General features: G+C 46.0%; 1 long non-coding RNA gene across 2 annotated transcripts in view; it reads left to right on the top strand.

Moving 5' to 3' along the window:
* The window catches only part of LOC139828645 (uncharacterized), an 85,065-nt gene extending 71,391 nt beyond the window's left edge, over positions 1-13,674 (top strand). Inside the window, exons 5-7 of one of the 2 annotated variants that reach the window (XR_011740533.1) lie at positions 5,096-5,150; positions 8,340-8,395; positions 9,767-13,674. This is a non-coding gene — a long non-coding RNA (uncharacterized lncRNA). Of the gene's footprint in view, positions 1-5,095; positions 5,151-8,339; positions 8,396-8,619; positions 8,728-9,766 lie in introns of those variants that run through there. The other variant, XR_011740534.1, reaches the window with a different exon arrangement.
* Positions 13,675-15,414: the final 1,740 nt, after the last annotated feature.

The raw sequence follows: 15,414 nt of genomic DNA, 5'->3' as shown, positions 1-15,414 counted from the left end.
CACCACCTTAGCATATCTCCCCTTGAAAATATTGCCTGGAGGAAGGCCTTTAGAGGGGATGTGCTATTTAGCAAGGGCAGCAAAAACCTGCCCCAAACGGCTGCACCACCAAGCCCACTCCCAGAGCCACCAAGCCACCCACAGCCTTGTGTTACCTCCCGTGGTGGCCTGGCACAGTCTACATGTGGGTCCGGAGACCAGGGCCATGGATGGGCAAACTGTTATCTAACCAGCCAGGTATTTTTTCTTTTCCTCGAATTAAATCAGCCCCAGTGCAGAAGGAAACTGCAGTTGGGGCTCTGGAGTAGGCTGAGCCCTTGCTCTGCAGCAGTCGCCATCTGCAGAGCTGGAAGCAGCAGTTTAATCTCACTGCACCTCGATTTCCCTATATCTGATATATTTTGGAATCTATTAATGAACCCAAATTTTCTCACATGGAAAAGGCAGCACTTGGGTTTCCTTCAGATGTCGAAGGGGTTAAACACGTGATGATGGTGAATCAGGCAGAGGAGAACAGTTTCTGTTCTTTATTGTAAACTTCCTGGCTGCCCCACTGCAAAGCAAGTGGCTGCATTATTTAGAAAGAAGCTGGGCTTTTGGGGCGCATATTACACTGCACAAATATTGTCTCATCCCCAAACACCATCTTTACTTCTCCTGGCTCTGCAGTAACATAAGGACCCATGTTTCAGATGTCAATGCCATCAATGCTAGGAAAGTTGTTCTCTGCCTGCATTTTCTGCTGCATTTGTCTTATTGCAGATCATGGGACCTGGGAGATCTCAGAAGTCAGCCTCATTGCAACCATCTTCATCAATCAGTAGCACAAGTGAGGGGCTGGTACATTAAAGTGGGACCTGATTTGAAACTGTTTTGTTCTTCACTGAAGGCAATGGTTCGTGCTGAGGTCAGAGTGGAAATTTTGGGCTCAAGAGCTGCTGATGTCCAGCTGGGTAAGGCTGGCCATTCCCATAGGTGAACTCTTCTTATGTCAATGTAATGGTTATCTCAGAGGCTTTTAAGTTAAGTTTTCCCAGCAGGAAAACCCCAGTCCTTTGGTCTGTGGGGGGTTTGATAAGTCTCCCTGTATCCATAGTGATAGAGAAGTGCTATTTCTCAAACTGCTCCAAGGTCAAAGACTACCAATATCTGCCAGCTCAAGTCCTTCTTTCAGTGTCAAAGAACACTTCTTCAGCACGATGATGTTAGGACTAAACTATCCAGCTATAATTGATTAGCAGCTTTCACAGGAAGGATCATGAAGAACTTTGAGCTACGCACTGAACACGCAGCTGCGTGGGGCCACTTTGGGACAGGGAGCAGTGGAGGCGCAGACAGTCAGTCAACACGTGGGGCAGGAGGGGAAATGCCAGCGATTCCTGGGCAGACATCTGCTCCTGCCAAGTATGCCATCGGGTCTTTAATATCTCTGCACAGTAGATATTTTTAAAGTGTTTCCTAGACCTTAGGAAAAAAAATCAGATTTTTAAGGTCTTTCTAGACAGATGTGCTGAGCAGAAGACATGTGCGTCCATTTAGGTTGGCCTTTGCCCTACCAGGATGCTGGTGCGATGCGTTACCAGGTCAATGTGATCCCAAACAAGCTGAACATTTCGGGCAAGAGCGGTCACAGTGTTTTCAACTATTTTTATCAAAACACATGGGTTGCTTTGAGCACCGATGCATTTGCACCCAGGCATATCCACCCAGTAATTGTTCCCGGCTGCGCACACACCCTGTGTCCCCAGTGCGGTGAAGAGGGCAGGGGAAGACCCGCAGAGAAACGAGGATCTCTCTCTGCTCACAAAAATGGACGTTTTTGACACAGTCCCATCTCACATGAGAAATGTTTTGATTTCGTTTCCGCCACAGAACATAAACAGATTTTGAAACCTCAGAAGTTGCCATGAAACAAACCCATTGTTCCCCAGCCAGCTCTAATTGCAGCTCACGACCAGCCCTTGCCTATTGAAGTCAGAAATTAGACAGGGGAGAATTCTTGCTCTGCACAGATGTGTGTGGAGAAATAGGATTCATCACTATCTTTTTAAGCAAAGTTAATTCTTAAGTTTAAGAGTTTTGTGTGTGTGTATTTTCTGTCTGTCCTTACTGCCAGCAAATACTTCAAAAAGTGTCATGCATGCAGTGTGATAATGTTAGGGATGATGTGACCATGGCATGTGATGTAGCGTGGTGATGACCTCTTTTCACTGGCTTTCACCCCGAGAGTGCAGGGATCTGAGAGCAGCCCTGCGGGAGCATTTCCCATGTGCTCCAGCACAAACACCCAAGGGCTGAGCTGAGCCGGGACTCACAGCATCCTCTTCCTTCACATGGGCTGGGTGCTTTCTTCACCAGTGTCCCTGTCCCCCAAATCTGCAGGCTTGGGCTGTCAGAGTTGTCCTGGAGATTTTAAAGTCAGCTGAAAAAAAAAAAATTACAAAAAAAAGAAAAAGAAAAAAAAAAAAGGAAGGGAGGCATCCAATTCCCACAGGCATCTTTGAAAATACCAACCTTGTTTCTGGGCAGCTCATGAGCTCTGAGATGCCTAAAAATGAGACAGAATTAGGGAAGAGCATGAGAAATTATGAAGTGCTTGGACAGAGGGGCCAAGGGTCCCATTATTGCATTTGAGAGTGAAATGCCTAAGGGACAAGTAGGGCAGGTGTTTGGACAGAGGTGGCTGCTGTTGGGCAAAGTAAAAGCCAGCATGGCTGTGCACCAGGGAACATCTCCTCGCTCTGAACTTCAACCCATTGTGAAACCTTTCCTATGGGGGAAGTGATAGAAACCCATGAATTCGTGTCAATGATCTCAAGGCTGGCCAGAGCCCATGGGCAGCCCCAGGAGGATGTGTCCCATGGCAAAAGAAAGCTCTGGGAGATATGACTCATTTTGGACTTGCACCCCAGGCTCTCCTTTTTTTTTTCTGATCACATCAAAGCAACTCATCCTGCAGGGCTCAGTGCAGGCAGCAGCATGACCAGCAGCCACGTTTTGCTGAGCAGGGGCAGGAAAAGCCAATTTTGCAAATGGCCGCTTGAGTTACAGCAGGTGCGCACAGACCCATTGCACATATGTGTGCCGCAGACCCGTGCTTTTCTTTAGGATCATGGTTTCACCTAAGAGAAAATCCTAATTTGACAGTCTGATACAAAATGAGCTGATGGCACTACCAAGCATCTATAAATATAGGACTTTTCAAAATAATCAGTACTGCACTTGACCTGAATTCAGGCTGTTAGATTTTTCATCCATGCTCATCACGATTTTATTTTATCATCCCTGCTGCTACATGGATTTTTCTGCAATAACTAATTTTGAGGACTGTACGCTCGATGCTGAAAAACAGCATCAGAAATGTATGGTTATCAAGAGTAATAGGTGCCAAAGGCACAAATCTTACAGCTGTGTAAGGGGAAACAATGACAGTCATCTGAATACAAAATTATTTGCATCCCATCTTTGTCTTAGTGCTTCTGTAAAAGAAGAACAATTTTTTTTTTAACTGTCTGAGGAATAACATAATAAACCTAGAAAAAACTTCCAAGTTACTGTTAAATTTCCTTTGTACTGTCTGTAGCAATCCATCAAAAGGGTTAGCTCTGAGTATTTCTTAATTTTGCAAGGACAGCACAGGAAATGATTGCAACTCTCTTGAGTAAGTACACTGTTTATTTTTTCAATGAATTCTTTGTGTACTTGATTTCCATTTGTACTTCTGCATTTTGGTGTACCAAGACAAATATTTCTGGTAGGAGCAAAGGAAGCACTGTTTTTTTCCTCTGAATTGACACTTTGAAGAACTTCAACTAGCTTTGAAGTTGACTTAAAAATGAAGGTCATTGTTTGGGAAGAAAGTTGCCTGGTTTATTCCACATTTCCCAATATAAGGTTTCAAATTTAAAATCTCAATAACACTTAAAAGTACAAATGTGTTTACCTGTGGCCTGTGCTCTGCAGTGCTCATCCACTCTGCTCTTCAGGAAGGACAAGTGTTATGTGATGTATCGGATCCTCCATGACTCATCTCACATACCTGAAATAATCGCAGAAATCATTGCAGACTTTTTTTTATTGCAAGAAAAAATGGCATTCTTTTCTGATAGGGGATAAATAAAGCTATCATATTTTGCCCACAGACAATCTTCAAGCAGGGAAAGAGATCACATTCCACTGATCATCTCTTCATGTGTCATTAACTGCTGTGATAGTCCCATTGCCAAATCCTTTGGCATCTAAAAGATTTCGAAATTTTCATCTTTAGTGTCATAACCCAGAGGCTTGATTCTCCTGAAACCCTCGATGTTAGCCCTGCTGACTCGTAGGTTTCACTTTTGCATGTTTGTGGAGATTTGGGGAGTTTCCAGCCCCGCGAGCGGCAGGGCTTGTTCGTCTTAGGACAGATGCTTCCAAAATGCAGTGGGAGCTGGGTGCACATGTTTCCAATTATCATATAAGAAAAAAAAAAATTACATTTTTAGAGGTTTCCAGATTTAGGTCTAAATGTTTATAAAACTGATTTCAGCTTTTAAGAATGTATTTCCTGGCTTTGAAGCTATGAGGAGCCCCTTGACTTCATGGGACGTTGGATGGGATCCTTGACTTTCTCTGGAGCTCCAGTGCCAGAGCAGTTTAGATCCAGGGCTGGTACTCACAGCTCCATCCACGACTGCAACACCTTTATAATGGTTGCTTGCATTTTACTAATGTCCCATAGGAGAAAAAAATGTTGTACTGTTTTCCAGTCTCTGAGAAGGCTTTGTCCAGCCCTGGCCATGAGACACGATTGTATTCAGTGGCATAAGAACCAAAAAGTCCAGATTATCTTCAAAATCATGATGTGGGGAGAGAGGAGAGAAGGGTCCTGCCTTGGGACGCCAATGCTGGATTGCTCCCTGGTGTGACCTCCTCTGTGTTTTGTCCAGACTCACTAAAAATAACATTACAAAGCACCACCCCAGTCAGTCTAAATCGAGAGGCTGGTAGTGCTAAAGTTTTAAGTATAGATCCTGTCCTTTTTGCCCTCTTTAGTCTTTTGCTTCTTATGTGAGCAGTGAGAACTGGTGTTATATTTTATTTTCTTTCATTTCAGCACTTGATGTACCTCCACAGAAAGCTGCAGTTATTCCATAAAAGCAGTCACTGAGGTAAATAATGGCAATCTTAACCCATAAGCCTGCTGAAACTGTCGAAATACATTAAAAGATTAGAGCAATCGTTATTAATATAAATTACAAGCAAACAGAACATTAGCAGAATCTGTTATTAAAAGGGAACTTTTTTCTTTTGAGCTGGTTTTAATTTCAAATAAATAACAGAAAGGATTTTTCTGGGAGCATGAAGGATAGTTTTACAACATCAGTCTATCAGAAATAGTGCCCTGTCGGCTCTGCTCTCTGCCATGCATGCTGGAGTGTTCAGATGTTAGTGTGTTGGTTTCTCTTCTTCAGATATAGGGGGAAATTACTGCTAATGAACATTTCATAAAAGCACAGAGAACCTTTATCAAAGGAAAAGATGCATAATGCATTTTCAGCCTTATTATTATTATTATAGTACTTGCCTTTACACAATTATTATTTGATGTTTAGGTTTGCTTGAGAGGAACATCTGAAAAAGATCTGCTAAGTCAAATCCAATGCTTTTAAAAGGCACTTAATGAGTTTTTCTTGCTGTGTTTATATTGAGAGGTTATTTATTTGTAGATCATCTGTCATTTTTTGTGCAAAGTGTTTGGGTTTTTTAATTCAATTAGTAAAATTACTTGTGCGATGGTTATATGTTTTCCCTTAGCGTCAGTCCTGCAGGAGTTTCCAGTGTGTTGATTTAATGCTTATGAAAAAGGCCTGTCTGGCCTCCTTGGAGACCAGTTTTTTCTTAATCGGTGGAGATACAGATACAGCCCTCGCTGGACGTGCCCGAGGACCTGGGCGCCTCAGCCCCGCTGTGCTGGCAGCATGCAGGGGGTTGGGGATGCCCTGTGGGGATTGGCTTTTTGACCTCTCCCATCCACAGCATCCTTTGGTTTAAACCCACTGTGGTTACGTAAAACCTGAGCTCCTGAAAAAGCCATTATCTGGGCTGCAAGGATCCAGGCGCTGCTTTTTCAAAGTAACATTAAAATTTTCTGCCTTTGTAGGAACAATTCCCCCCCAAACTATTAAAGGAAGCTTTCCATTTCCTAATTTCCTGGGGAATTCCTGCAAGATTCACTGAGAAATTACATACAAGAGAGGACAACTGCTCTGGGTCAACTCAAACACTTCATCTCAGTAATGCAGCAAATTTTCATCCCCAGCTTCATGACCCAAGAGCCAGGAGGTCGAGGTAGAGCCCAGACCACTCTGCTCACTGTGCTTCTCCTGAGTGAGGGGAAAGTGAACGAGAGTGATGCTGGGATGGGAAAGGGCCACATCCTGCACTTGCCCCATTCTTCCTGACCTGGCACCATGTCCGTCACCATGGGCTGAGGGCTGGGAAAGCCGCTGGGACAGGCAGATCATTTTTCACCTGAGGATTCAGCTCAAGCTCTGTCTACATCACTCTGGCATCTTAATTAAATCGACAGAACATTAAACCATGTCACATTAGTAAGAAAAATAAATGGTACAGACCAGATATCTGAAAATCAGACAGAGGGAAGGATTTCACCCCCACCCCCCTTTGCAGCGTCTCTTTTAACTCTGCAAAGGCTGGCTGAGCAGCAGGTAACACAGAAAATGCCACTTTAAATTGAGGAGTTTATCACTTCAGCCCTCCCTTCCCCCTCTTCCCTGGCCAGGCAGCGTCTGCCAGCACAACCCCATCTCTCATTAGCGAGGAGGCAGGAGACGAGGCAGCACTTGGGCGACCTGACAGCTCAGGCCCTGGTTTTTACAGATTGCTTTTAGCAGCTGAACTTGTCAGACATTTTGGGTAGAAAGAGCAGAAATGAGAAATGGAGGCAACTGATTACAACCATAAAATTCACCCAGCCCCAAAAACGGTGCAGAGCTGCTCCAGAAACTCCAAGCAGATATTTTAAGTCATTTGCAGACTCCAGGGCTGAGGAGGTTGTTGCCAGCAGTATAATAATAAACTCCTGCAATCGCATCTCAGTGCATGCTCAGCCCTAGCTCCTGTTTTATTGGAGTGAGGTGTGGAGGGCAGAAATTCCCTTTGTTTATTTTCACTCCCAATGACAAGGTCCGCGTGGAAACCCGGTGATTCAGAGCTGATGTCAAATCTTCATTTTACCATAGTTCCCTCAGGGGAGCAGCATGAGTGCAGTTTTCTGCACTCCTCAGGGTTTCTCTGGGGGACAATGGTGTTTTGAGATTCCTAGGTTGTTATTGCATTGCTGTATTAGATGAAGCACTTAAAACTGTCAAACAGAATAAACAGAGGTGGCCAGGAAATACAATACAAGTTGGTACTGCAAGTGGTGCAGTACCCGCTCCTCCCACACCAGACAGCTTGGTGTCCTCCTTGTGGTGTAGGGCTCAGAAAGCAAAGGCATTTCTCATTAACAGCGTGTTTTGCCCAAATTTCACCTTTTACTTCAATGTTAACAGTGCTGGATAGTGCTGGCAACCATTTTGCATTTGGGTGTGCTTCTGCGACAGGCAAATGGGGATGATTTTGGGCTGGGGTTGAAGCAGCAGAGGAACAGATTTCTCCCATGCTTAAATAGGACATTTGTGTTCTGGAAGCAGGTCTGACCCCAAGCACATATGATACCTGCACAGACACACAGAAATGTTGTACAGCCAGACAGTAGCACACTGGACTGGCACCAAATTCTGCTCTTGGTTTCTCCACTGAGTTAGCTGGTGAGCAGCCACATCTCCAGCTGGAGGTCCAACCACCCCCATAGAGACAGTGAAGCTCACCAGCTTTGTAAGTCAAGACCAACACCAAAAGCTGTAAGACAAGGCTGCCTAAGCCAGAAACCTCATCCCTGAGAGCACATCTTGGTCAGCCCTTGATGACCCTAAGGCAGCTAAACCTCCATTCAATCATGAAATGTCAGATCCTGGGTCCTTTCTCAGCCACCACCAGCTTTGTCACCATTCCAGCCGAGGTCAAACTAGCATGAGCAGTTTAATGCTGAGACTGGGTAAAAAATTTCTGTTTACTGAGAGCCTGGAGATGCTGGAAGGGGAGAGCCAGGGCTGACATGGTAGAGTGAAAAACTAAGGGCTTTCGGTGCTCCTCATTTATTTTTTCCAGTTAGCTAGAATACCTTATTTCAAGAATTTTGTTTTCCTTTCTGCTTTATTGTGATTGCCTCTGATTGTTTCAAACTATTAACATTCTAAATTAAAGCACGTTTCTCTTTCCAACGTTTTTTACAGGTGTTTTCACTCAAATCCATCCAACAAGCCCAGCCTGAATTAACTCGTATGACTAGGTGAGTTTTAGATAAAAGCAGAGGCAGGGAGACATTCCTGATTTTGCTGATGCTCACTGGGCACGTCGTGCCACTGTTCCCTGAAAATATTAATAACATGGCCCCAAAGAATTAACAGCTGCTCTAGCTGGATCCCTCCTGCCCATTTATCAGAGGATGACCAACAATATTAGCAACAGCAGAGCAGTACTGGTTCATCTCCCGTGGTTTATATGCAATTACAGAAGGGGCAGCTGATGACCAACTGCTGCCGAAAGCAATGCCCACTCCGGCTTGTTAAAGACCACCCCACTGCCAGCACCCACTGGTGACATCTCCACTGCCTTCCATCAAAGGGAAAGGTGAGGAGCCGTTTTACTTGATCTGAAGAAAGCTTTTGACACGGTTAACTGTAGCACGACAATTAACAAACCTCAACAGCGAGGATCCTCTGGTGCAGCTCTCATAGGGTTTCAAAGCTGCTGTGCAGGAGGAGGGAGGGGATGGCAATTGCTGTGTACGAGGAGTTTCATGTCTCTAGGTTCTTCACCACCATGGAGATACGGCATCCAGATGCAGGACCAGCAGCCAGGGGGGTGGTCCAGGGTGCCAGGAGGGGATTAAGCCACAGTGGGCTGGGGCTGGGCAACCCCCACCCACCCAGCCAAGCTCATCCTCGTGTTAACCCACAGCCCTGATGATCTGCAGTGGGGATTCTCACTGCGATTTGTCTCTCTGAACTTCTAAGGAAAATTTGGTTTAGAGCAACCCATCTGCAAAGTGTTTGCCTGGCCATGGGGGCCACCCAGTTTCTGCTGCCCCGCACCCCAACTTGGCTGCACCCATGTTTGTACCTGACATGCTCCAGCATTCCTGTGCTCCTTCAGAAACCTGAACTGAGGGAAAACGGGGCAGCGGGTGACAGCAATGTCACCATGGCCCAATGCACAGAGAGAGTAGGCCGCAGAAACCGGGTCAGCTTCTACTGGTGTAAAGCAGCAGTCCTTTGCTGAAGCCCGTGGAGCTAAAAGAGTGCAAGAAAGACCAAAATTAGGTCAATCAGATGCACGGCTCCTTTTATGCAGTAATGTAACACTTTCCTTCGTACTGCTCCTCAGTAAGTCAAGTAGGTCAGAAGTATCTCCTGTCAGGCAGCTGGATCCACTGAGGTAGCTCTGAAACGTTCTCTAAATCAGCAGGATATTGGGAAAGGCAACCCTGTCCCCTACTTGCACTGCAGTCTCTCTGGTTGCCCACCTGAGCACTGGTCTGGGGGGGAAATGGGCTCTCAGGCTGGGGCTGATGGAGGGGCTAAACCACCCCAAAAAAGCTCAGTCTGGGCTTAACTAGATTATTGGTGAAGCAATTCAACTTTTTGTTTTCATTCACCAGGAGCAGTGCCAGAAGGTGATTCTGAAGCTGGATAAACTCTGCAGAGATCTGTGGTGGAGTCAGTGGAACAGCACAGGAAGCGCTACCGTGGGTGAGAAACGGTCTTGAATCACTGAACACGTTGTTTGAGCTATAATGATTTTGTGATGTTGACTGAGAACTTTCTGCCTGAATCATAAAAATAAATAAGGGTCCTGGAGCACCAAGGTTTCATGCCAGCAGCCAAGGAGATGAAATCATGAGACTCTGAAATCCAGAGCTGCTCCCAGGTTTGGCAACTCCCCTGTGCAGTCAGGAATGAAAGCCCTGTGCCAAGCCAGTCACAAATTATCAACAATCCCAGAAACGGTGATTTCGTTCCCATCCCCTGGCCTTTTTCAATCTTTTCTCTTAAATTGCTCCATGTCTTGTGTTTGCCTTTCTCTGGTATCTGTGTGGAGTCTCCAGCTGGCTTCAGACCATCTGCAGTAGGGGACAAGCATGTGTCAGCACCACTTCTCCACTGGGTGCCTATGGATGTGACAGGCTGGATAGTGAGGGGTCTGAACTGCTTATCACAGGGAGATGTTGTTATACTCACAACACCTACATGAGACAGCTATAGTAGCAGTCAGAATCTGGTCCAATGGCAATAAAAATGAATAATACTAATTTCTGCAATTATTTACCACTCAGAGGCAAATTAGTCATCTCTTTGCCATACCTGAGACAGTAGATACCACAAAATAGCTTCAGTGCTATCTAGCTACCAAGTTAGTTGAGGAGATAAATTTGCAAATAGCGGTAATTGTCATAAGGCTCACCAGCGGTGTGATGTCCTGTTGCACCAGCTGATGCTCTGCCCTCAGGGGTCTAATCAAGATGGTAATGAAAGCCACAGAGATAATTTGCAACTGCGGAAAACTCTGCTTTCAATGGATGTTTATCTAAAGTACTGCAAAGTGAACTCCTCAGAATAAAGGAGGAACAGTAGCACTTTCTGGCTTAACTTTCGTTTCAAGAAGACATAAAGAAGCTGTGAAACAATATCTGCTTTGCTGTCTAATTGCCTTGGGTTTTGTGCTGTGCCCATCACAGAGGTACTGGAATACTCTGGCCCCTGATTGTCAGTTGTCTCCAGGACTGCTGGACTTTTATAGAAAATACAATAGTCTTCAAATTTACTATGGATCCATTTTAGTGGTGATGACGTCACTGACCATCTGTGATGACTGCACCCATGACGGACGTTCACACTACAACCAAGTGTACATTCTTCTGAGCAATACAGAAAACACGTACCTAGATAACTCTCACTGAACCACCGCTGTGTCGAACTGAAATTACAGCAACCAACTGGCCGTGCGAAACATGCAGAAATGGAGATGTGAGCTGAGGGAACACAGCCGGGGCTGCCTGCATCAGGCTCTCAGCACAACGAGCAGCGGCTGCAAGAGGCAGGGGAATGTGCTGGTGTTTTCCTTTTCCCTCCCCTAGCCCAGATCATGGACCGTTGCCACACAGTCTGGTATGTCCTGGACCACGCAAAAAGCTAAGAAAAGCTAAATACTGTTAATTTCAAAATGAGGTTGTTTCATGACATACTGTACTTTGGTGAGGTTATTCCATTTATGGTGTAATTTGTCTAGATAAAACCTGTCTACAAATGACCTTATGGTCTGGGTATGATGCTGATAGAGGATACACACACACTTATGTTCCCACAATGTCAAAAAGCAATGCTTGGGCAAGGATCAGCTCCACAGATGGAGCAGGCGAGCGACCCTGCCCACTCTGCAGGCTTGATCCTGCTCTGGATGCACGTTCATGAGGTGAAACCAGCCCCACCAAGGAGAGCACAAGGACAATCCTTGGCTGTTAGGGCCGTGTGCATCTGGCAGCAATGCCAACCCTGCTGATGGCAGTGGGACATACGTCAGAAGAGATTGGTGTCTGCCAGAGCATGGTGAGGACCTTCATCTCATCTTTGGAAGTTCTCACTACCTTAATGCTGGAGAGTTTATCAAAGCAAGACCAGATTATTTCCAGGAGCAATCAGAGTTGGCAATTTCAGGGAGCCCAAGCCAGCTTCTACCAGCTGACAATTTGTCCATAGCATCACAATCAGTGGAAAATTTTCTGGAGTATATTAAAAATAGAAATTAGTGTTGAGGAGGAAATTCATCTTTACACAGATGGACCTCGGCAGCGTGAGGTGGGGCTTAAAAGGAGCATCCGTGTGGCACCCAGAAGGAGACGTTTAGTTGCTACTTAGTACTTTTCATGGTGAAATCTTTAATAGATCCTCTGTTGCAAAAGCTGGCAGTTCAAGCAGAGAAGGGCTGCAACCCTCAAGTGTCCCTCTGAGTTGGAATTACCATACAGACACTTAAATAAAAATAAGAGCGGCTCTAGAATCTGACACCACATCTCAATCCAAGCTGTGCTGATTTACACCAGCCAAAAAGAGACCTGACCTGCAGGGCCAAATCTGGCCCATGGCTATATCCAGGCAGCTGCGGTGATTTAAAAGCTCTGTCACTGTCAGTCACCAGTGGGTCTCATTGAAGGCCAGATTTATCTTGTAATCTGCACTAGGAGGTGTAAACTGCTACTGCTGCTCCCACACAAAATAAATCAGCCCAACACAGATGAGATCCGGTAGCTTTGAGCGTCAGCCCTCGCTCTGTTTTACACAACTTTATGCTAAAGTCAGTGGTGGCCAAATGCCAGCAGAAACCATCCCCTCTCACCAATGTGGTTGACACCTCGGGTTAAGGTCAGAGGGACTCTGAGAGCAGGGTGGCATCAGGGGTCAGTTTGGGGACCTTCCTCCTCTGTGGGCTATAGCCAGGGAGGTCCGTAAGCTTTTCGGGGGCAGAAACAAGCCTTTTGGTCAGGCTGATGCTCTACCTGGTGCCTCCAGGCTGCCAGTCCCCCTCTGGAGTTTCCCTGTGCTGTAGTGGTGGGAGCGAGCTCTCCTGTGGGGAGTGCGATGGAGTGGCACCGCTGTCCTGCCCAGGGAGGGGACCCGCTTGGCTTGGCAGAGCCTGTGGGAACCCGTGAGCACATGGGGTTACTCAACCTTTAGGCTCATGATTATTTTAGGCATCCTTCTCTGGTACTGAAACAGGCTGACGAAACCCAGGAAGAAAGATAGTAGCATAATAACTACCCAAATGTAAACAGAGGGCAAATATGTCTGTGATTTTTCACATCCCTATTACAAGCTTATTTCAGCATCTCCCCCTTTTTTGGGATTTTTTTTATCATAGAAAATGAAGAACACTCACTTTTTCAGTCCTGCATAGCACACATCTTCACCTCCCCATCACTGCCCTGGCACATTCACTTTGGAGACAAAGCAAAACGCACAGGACACAGGCAAGTGTTGAAGCCCAGCCAGCAAAGGGAGCACGGGATTTGGGGGCACATCACCAAAACAGTGATTGCCACCTGCTACATGGGGTGGCAGTTGCAAGGGTTGATTGGGAGCTAGAAGGAGGATGATGCTGGTTGTCTGGATGCGCAGGGCAGGCTGGTGGCAGCCCATGAAAGCCCACACCGTTAAAAGGAGTTTTCAAGGGTTGTGCTGGAGTCTGTGCATTCCTCGGTGTCGGGTGAAGCCGCAGGGGTTTGGCAGAGCAGTGGCAGCTACGCCCGGTCCCTCCGCAAATAGCGTTGCAATTTCAGGGAGTGAAATAACGTGCTGGTGCTGCCAAAAGCCACCGCAATTATCAACAGTGTAAGTAATCAAGTAAAAGCGCTTTTCCACAGCCGAATGACCAGATTGTCAAGCACGCAAAGAGTAGTAGCTAAAACTGATTGCAGCTCACATGGATAATTTCTACCAAAATTATGTTATTGTATTGGAACAGTAATGCATAATGTATGGCCGTGCATCTCTGCAATAAACATTTTACATTTAATTTAGAAATCTCCGAGTCATTAGAAAAGTTCTTTCATTATGTTGCAGAGACCTTTGTGGAGTCAGCAATAGCAGTGTGTTTAAAAAAAAAGTTCATGATGAACGGGATCAGACGTGCAAAATACCTGAGCTGGGAAAAGGAGTGGGAGCTGAGTGCTGTGCACCAGCCTGCTCTGCACACTGTCCCGTGCGGGCAGCCCATCCCAGCGGGACCCGACACCCCACCTTCAGCACTCAAACCATGCTGCTGCTCTGGGTCACTCCCTAAACTGTCAGGGAAGAGAGAAAGAGGCAATTGCCTGCAGCAGTTCAGCCATCTTAACATTTAAATCACCTTATGGGGTTGTTGGCATCAAGGCAGGAACACCCAGCAGGGGCCAGGAGCTGTGCAGAAAGTGGAGGTCCGCGCTCTGCACTGAAGACATGTTGTTGTGCAACAGGTTCGAAGCAGCAGAGGAAAAGTCAACATGTCTGATCCTGAAGCGCTTGCATATGCTTAACTTCCATGGGAGTCAAATGCCTGCGCTGGATACCTTGCAATTCAGGGGAAATTGCCAACTAGGTGGAGAGTTGCACCCAACGTGTGCAGAATGTGGTTCCCATTGGAATGTGCTGTGAGTTGTTGGGCTGGTACATGGAGACACTGCATTTTACAGGAGGGAGGTTCACCGTTCTGCATAAAAGTCACCCTTCTCCCTGCGTTAGCTCATCTCTCTTCCCCAATGCACAACCACCCTTTGCATCTCCCAGAGGACATTTTCCTTCAGTAGTGTTCCATGGCTCCAACGTGAGGAGCAGCCAAATGGATCTTATTGTTCGGGTCCTTCCCTCGAGCCCTTCATGCTGACAGCAGCTCGTGCAGTTTGCTTGCTGCTGCTCAGCAGGGTGGATCAGCTGGACACGACAGCAAGCTCATCCAAAACGTGGCGCTCGGTGCTTGATTCAACGTGAAAACCAAAACCACCTCCACTGCCTGAGGACCCAGGTCTGAATAGCCCGTGTGATTTTTTTTGATATCTGAAAATGGGATGACCAAAATGTTGCTTGCGGGTAGAACTGCAGAACACGGTCCAGTGGTGCTGCAGAGCGCTCCGTGGACCCTTCGGAAACCACAGGTCCCTGAAATGAATGTGCATTTGCCAGAGTCAGCAAAAGCAGCCTACAGACATGAACTTCATTATTTCTTATATCCATATATTCTTTAAATTGGTCTCTTTTTTTTCTTCCCCAAGTTTTACATCACTGAATTTTACTTGATAATCTTTCCTCTCCATGGACAAGGAAGGTTTTGGAAGCTTTAGGATAATAAAATAATTAGGAAAAATAAATGTGATGGGTTTTTCAGGTACTGTGCAGCATTGCATAATGGCAACTAGGAGATACAAGTGCTATTTCTAGCTCTGATGCTGCTCTGCCCTGGGATCTCTTTCTACATCACTTCTGCTTCCACCTTCGTGGAGGGGCTCCAGTTGCCACCCCCTCTGCAGAGGCACTTACTGCCCATCAAAGTACCTCACACAGCACGAAAGAGGCATTTACATTAGCAGGGTGAGGAACTGGAGATCTTTGTCATTATCTAAATATTAGCAGATTTAATATTTGTTGTTCTCGGATTCTTGTCCAACAGCCTGTGCAGCTTTCCATATAAAGACAAAAAGTCAATCAATATTTAGCACAGCCACAGCATGCTATTAATTCCTCCCTGAGAGGGGGTTTTACCAAAGCTGAATTACAGGAAAAA

The sequence above is a fragment of the Patagioenas fasciata genome, chromosome 9 (assembly GCF_037038585.1).
Source record: "Patagioenas fasciata isolate bPatFas1 chromosome 9, bPatFas1.hap1, whole genome shotgun sequence".
In the NCBI taxonomy this organism is placed as follows: Eukaryota; Metazoa; Chordata; class Aves; order Columbiformes; family Columbidae; genus Patagioenas; species Patagioenas fasciata.
The sequence above is the reverse complement of the archived record's forward strand: the minus strand, read 5'-3'. Positions and strand labels throughout refer to the sequence as shown.